The sequence below is a fragment of the Podarcis pityusensis genome (genome assembly GCF_964106645.2).
Source record: "Podarcis pityusensis genome assembly, chromosome: 2".
In the NCBI taxonomy this organism is placed as follows: Eukaryota; Metazoa; Chordata; class Lepidosauria; order Squamata; family Lacertidae; genus Podarcis; species Podarcis pityusensis.
Window position 1 is genome coordinate 19,076,316 of NC_138029.1, and position 6,917 is coordinate 19,083,232.

The window sequence follows — 6,917 nt, forward strand, 5'->3', positions numbered from 1 at the left end:
TAGTACAACCTTTAAAGGAAGTCTGCAATGAAATATTGGAAGGGAAAACGGCACCAGAGTCGTGGAAAGAAGCGTATATTACACTTATACCGAAATCAGAGACTGAAAAGACTCAGCTTAAGAACTACCGCCCCATATCATTACTTAATGTGGATTACAAAATTTTTGCAGATATTTTGGCCAAGAGATTGAAGAAAGTGTTGATGGAAGAGATTCATAAAGACCAAGCGGGCTTTCTCCCGGGAAGACACTTGTCTGACAATTTGAGGAATATAATTAATATTTTGGAAAAATTAGAAGTGAACATAAATACTAAAGCAGTTTTGATATTTGTGGACGCAGAGAAAGCTTTTGACAATATCTCTTGGAGTTTTATGAAGAACTTACAGGGGATGGGGGTAGGCCAAGGTTTTGAAAACGGTATAAGTGCAATTTATTCAGAACAAAAGGCTAAACTAATTGTAAATAATGTGGTGACGGAAGAATTTAAGATAGAAAAAGGGACACGACAAGGTTGCCCAATCTCCCCATTGCTTTTTATATCGGTCCTGGAGGTCCTGCTGAATATGATTAGAAGGGACCAGTTGGTTAAAGGTATACAAGTCGGAGCCAAACAGTACAAATTGAGAGCATTTGCAGATGACTTAGTATTGACGTTACAGGAGCCAGAATCTAGTACTAAAATGGTTTTAGAACTGATTCAAGAATTTGGTCAGGTTGCAGGATTTAAACTGAATAAGTTAAAAACCAAGGTTTTAGAGAAAAACTTAACACCGATTGAGAGAGAGAGGTTTCAGAATGAAACAGGTTTAACAGTGGTTAAGAAAGTGAAATACCTGGGGATTAATATGACAGCAAAAAAATGGGAATCTATTTAAAGATAATTATGAAAAATGCTGGGCTGGAGTGAAAAAAGATTTAGAAATTTGGTCAAATTTGAAGCTTTCACTGCTGGGTCGTATTGCTGCGATAAAAATGAATGTATTGCCTAGAATGTTGTTTTTGTTTCAAACATTGCAAATTGTGGACAAAATGGATTTCTTCAAGAAGTGGCAGAGAGACATTTCTAGATTTGTCTGGCAGGGCAAGAAGCCCAGAATAAAATTTAAGATATTAACTGATGCAAAGGAAAGGGGTGGATTTGCCCTGCCAGACTTCAAACTTTACTATGAATCAGCAGCTTTTTGCTGGTTGAAAGAATGGCTGCTTCTTGAAAACACTCACATTTTGGACCTAGAAGGTTTTAACAATGTATTTGGATGGCATGCATATCTGTGGTATGATAAGGTCAAAGCACATAAAGCATTTAAAAACCATATTGTCAGAAAAGCATTGTTTAATGTTTGGATAAGATATAAGGATTTATTGGAAAATAAAACCCCAAGGTGGCTGTCACCGATGGAAGCGAAAGCTCTGAAAAAGCTCAATATGGAGGCCAAATGGCCGAAATATTGGGAAATTTTGGAACAAGATGGAGATAGACTGAAATTGCAGAGTTTTGAGAAATTAAAAAACAAAGTGCGAGACTGGCTTCATTATTATCAGATAATGGAGGCATATAATTTGGACAAGAAAATTGGTTTCCAGGTGGAAAAATCAAAATTAGAAACAGAACTGTTAGACCCCAAAACTAAGATTTTGTCAAAGATGTATAATTTGCTGTTGAAATGGAATACTCAAGATGAAACAGTGAAATCTGCTATGATCAAATGGGCACAGGATGTGGGATATAATATAATGATGGCTGACTGGGAACAGTTATGGACCACAGGTATGAAGTTTACGGCATGTAATGCCTTAAGAGAGAATATTATGAAAATGATATACAGGTGGTACATGACCCCAGTCAAGCTTGCAAAAATCTATCATTTGCCCGATAACAAATATTGGAAATGTAAAGAAACTGAAGGTACATTCTTTCACCTTTGGTGGACGTGCCCAAGGATTAAGGCTTTCTGGGAAATGATTTATAATGAAATGAAAAAGGTATTTAAATATACCTTTCTGAAGAAACCAGAGGCCTTTCTCCTGGGCATGGTCGGCCAATTGGTGCCAAAGAAGGATAGAACTTTCTTTATGTATGCTACAACAGCAGCAAGAATACTTATTGCAAAGTATTGGAAGACACAAGATTTACCCACCCTAGAAGAATGGCAGATGAAGGTGATGGACTACATGGAATTGGCAGAAATGACTGGCAGAATCCGAGACCAGGGAGAAGAGTCGGTGGAAGAAGATTGGAAGAAATTTAAAGACTATTTACAGAAATACTGCAAAATTAATGAATGTTAGAATGATGTTGGATAGAAATTAAGTGGTTTTCAGCCGTAATACTACAAGGGAATATGAAAAATGGGTTATTAATAGGTAAAAATTTAACGTTACAATACTTTAAGATTAAAGATTAAGATAAATAAAGAGGGTATGGATTTGCTGAACCAACAATTCGAACTGGAATACAAAAAAGGGAGGCGTGAGGAGGTCTGGGAAACAAGCTAATGAAAAATATGTAATGGAAAGATTGAGTTGTTTTTAACCATTTTTATTTTTTGTATTTTCTTCTTTTTTATTTTTATTTTGTAACATTTTTAAAATTTCAATAAATATCTTATAAAAAAAAAAAAGAGTCTCCTCCAGCACCATTCTTTGGCGATCAGCCTTCTTTATGGTCCAGCTCTCACTTTCATACATCACTACTGGGAAAACCATAGCTTTAACTATATGGACCTTTGTCGGCAAGGCAATGTCTCTGCTTTTTAAGATGCTGTCTAGGTTTGTCATCGCTTTTCTCCTAGCATCTAATTATATAAAGAGGATTGACCTCCTACAGAGCTGTTTACAAATGCATCTTTGGCGGCCTCTGCACACAACCCTAGTGGTGTGTTATCAGTACAACAGGAGTGCTTTGCATCAAGAGATATATATATCTCTTTCAGATAAGTCACATTAGTGAAGATCAATTAATTATGCTACTCCACATTCAATATGCAGCTCTGATAGGCTTATATACAGACACACTCGGGTTTGCTTTCCCTTCCCCCAGGGAGCGTTCATAGAAATACAAGAAATATTGCTGACTCAGAGGAAAAAAAACCCTGCCAAATACTAACTTTCAGAATTGGGCTGATCACAGGTCAGGAGAGTCCTTTCTGTTGGGAATAATTCAGACAGAAATTCCCAGGTGTCCAAAAAGGTTATTTATGTAAGCTACTACTGTGGCCCGTGTTTCGTTAGCCCCCAAATGGAAAACGAGCGAGGTCCCAACCAAAGAAGAATGTCAACTGAAGTTGCCAGAATATGCACAACTCGCAGACTTAACAGATAGAATAAGAGAACAAGAATGACAAACGTTTAAAGAAGATTGGAAAACGTTTATTGAATATATGGGAAATAATTGTATACAGCTGAAAATGCTGGCAGGGTTTAAGATAAATTCAGCAGTGTAAATAAGTTTTGATGGATGCAATAATGGAATACGGAATGGTATTGTTTTTGTAAAATATGCAGGGCTTTATGATATTTAAAATGAGTCACGGAAAGAAAAGAAGGGAAGTCATTGATATCTTAAGGATGTAAAATGAGTATTTTCAATTGTAAGACAGAATGTTTAATAAAAATTATATATGAAAGGGAACAGGAAAGGGAAATATTTGCTTATTGAACTAGCAACTGCTTTCCTGGGCAGGTGTAAAGATTTATCATTAGGCCAGTTGAAGAGCTTGGGCCTTTGCACTTAAGATGGCAAATACAGTGGTACCTCGGGTTACATACGCTTCAGGTTACAGACTCCGCTAACCCAGAAATAGTACTTCAGGTTAAGAACTTTGCTTCAGGATGAGAACAGAAATTGTGCCGTGGCGGTGCGGCGGTAGCGGGAGGCCCCATAAGCTAAAGTAGTGCTTCAGGTTAAGAACAGTTTCAGGTTAAGAACGGACCTCCGGGACGAATTAAGTACCTAACCCGAGGTACCACTGTACCATTCAGCTCCCCGTGGAACTTGAAACCCAGTAGGCATTTGCAACAGCAAATGGTTCCCTTGGACTAGATCAGTGTTTCCCTAACTTAGCTAGCAAGACCAGTGGTCAGCAATGATGGGAATTGTAGTCCCAAAACAACTGGGGACTCAAGTTTGGAAAACCCTGCGGCAGAGCAACTTTTTAGCTGAATGCCGCCCACATACAACACTCTGCAAGAGAAAAGCAGCCGCCAGATGTGTCGATCAGCTGTTACTTACATTCACTTAACAAGGAACGGTTGAAAGGGTATCTGTCAGGGAACTGCCATCAGTGCCGGAGGGAGAGAGCAAAAGCCAGAGGGATTCCAGAGAGCGTCCAGGGATCGGGAGAAGCAGCCCGTCTTCTGGGGAAGAGAATCAGCGTAGCACCAGTGGAGAAGGGGGGCAGACGGGGGAAGCGGCGAGGCGGTCCCATGACTCCTTGCCTGGGACCAGCGGGGAGAGTAGGGGTCCTCCGTTGCCTACGCCCTCCTTGCGCAGAAGGCTTTCGCGCAGAGAGAGTAGGAGGAGACTAGGCGTCAAAGAGCTTCTTTGCTGGAAGAAGTTTAAGAAACGCCCACTGACGGATTCTGCCAGCGATTGAGTCAGCCACGGGTGAGTGGCTGTCCGGACAGAAAAGGTTCACTTTGGCAACCCAGCCAGGTGTTTGCACCCAGCCGGGGAGATAGGCACCTGCTTATGCACAAGCAACCCCTAGAACCATTACAGTATCCAAGCAGTGAGTAGCGCACCAGACCAGGATAAAGACAGAGGACAAAGCTAGTCAGTTCGAAAATGGAAAGGAGAATGAGTCATATTTGCCTGGACGTGCAAATCCTCTTAACAGCCCTATCTCTTGAGGAGAGACTCTGGACCCAGCCAGATGTTGGAGTGGAGCTGGCAGCCAACACTTCAAAACACGAGGGACGTCTCTTGTAAAAGCCAGTTGAAGTAGCGAGTGGGTTTTTCTGAGAAGCTCACAAAACAGTATTTTCCTAGCAGCATCGAAAGACAGTTGAATTGTTTGTTTGCAGTGCGGGCTGCAAAAGTCACAAAACACCGTCAGAAGTCCTATCCACAGCCCCTGTGCAACATTCAGTGGACTTTGTTGTTGTTTAGTCATTTAGTCGTGTCCGACTCTTCGTGACCCCATGGACCAGAGCACGCCAGGCACTCCTGTCTTCCACTGCCTCCTGCAGTTTGGTCCAACTCATGTAGGTAGCTTCAAGAACACTGTCCAACCATCTCGTCCTCTGTCGTCCCCTTCTCCTTGTGCCCTCCATCTTTCCCAGCATCAGGGTCTTTTCCAGGGAGTCTTCTCTTCTCATGAGGTGGCCAAAGTATTGGAGCCTCAGCTTCACGATCTGTCCTTCCAGTGAGCACTCAGGGCTGATTTCTTTGATCTTCTTGCAGTCCATGGGACTCTCAAGAGTCTCCTCCAGCGCCATAATTCAAAAGCATCAATTCTTTGGCGATCAGCCTTCTTTGTGGTCCAGCTCTCACTTCCATACATCACTACTGGGAAAACCATAGCTTTAATTGTACGGACCTTTGTTGGCAAGGTCATGTCTCTGCTTTTTAAGATGCTGTCTAGCAGAGTTAATTGCATTAAGCAGGGACATTTGTGATGTCGTGGCTATCAATAATATTCTTCAGCTGGGGGATATAGGTTGGCATTTCCCGCCACAATAATGCAATGCTCTACCAGTCAGCATAGCATGACGCTCTTCGAGGACCGATTCCCATTTTCTTACTGTAACTTGTAACCAACTATGCTGTCCAGCTAGGGTGCTTTTTCTGTGTGCCACAGTGTAGCTTTACCATATGGATAGAATTGTTTGTTTGCTTATTTCTTTATTAATTGCATCAACATCCCACCTTTTTTTCTCTTAAGGCTCTCAAAGTAGCAGGCACACTTCTCCCCCTCCTCATTTAATCCTTACAACAACCCTGTGAGGTTTACCTTAAAGGTAAAGGTAAAGGACCCTGTGAGGTAGGTTAGGCTGAGAGCGACTGGCCCAAGGTCACTCAGAGAGCTTTATGGCCAAGCGGGAATTTGAACTCTGGTCTCCCAGGTCTGAGTCCAACGCTGTAACCACTACCCCACACTGTCTCTCATGCTCTCTATTTCCCCTTTAAACTATTGCCTTGGGGTAATAGTACACATTATGCAGGTGAGCATTTTAAACACGCATCTTCTGGTTCATATGAATGCAGGGACAGAAGTGACAGTCGCAGTGAGAGGTACTAAATTCTCCCCATGCCTTCATATTCTCCCCTACAAATTCTTTGGGGTTTTGTTTTTTGCTGTAGCTGTTTGTTTGCTACTTCTCCCAGAGCTTTGCTGTGACAAATAATAATAATTTTTTAATATTTTTGCAAAGCTAGTGAGTCTTTCCTTGGGAGAACTGGCAGGTGGGAACAGCGTTTAGTACAGGGCTAGGTGCATCTGTCAAGGCTGCTTTCTCTCCATTTCTCCTTTTCCCAATCTTAAATTCAGTTCTCCACATATCAGCTTTTGGGTTTGTTTTGTTTTTAAAAGAAGTCCTTGAGAAAACGTCTCAGCATTTTGGTATGACTTTCTCCTAATATACCCCTAAAAGGTAAATGGAAAGGACCCCTGACAGTTAAGTCCAGTCACAAATGACTCTGGGGTTGCGGCGCTCATCTCACTTTACAGGCCGGGAGCCGGTGTTTGTCCGCTCCACAGACAGTTTTTCTGGGTCATGGTTCCCCCCAGCCACTCTGGGCAGCTTCCAGCAAATTGAAACATCGAACACAGTAGAAGATCAAACATTAAAAACTTCCCTATACAGGTCTGCCTTCAGATGTCTTCTAAAAGACATGGCAATAAACCTCAGTGCAGTCGCACCCTGGTTCCCGAATGGCTTGACTCCCGAGCAAATTGGCTCCCAAACACCGC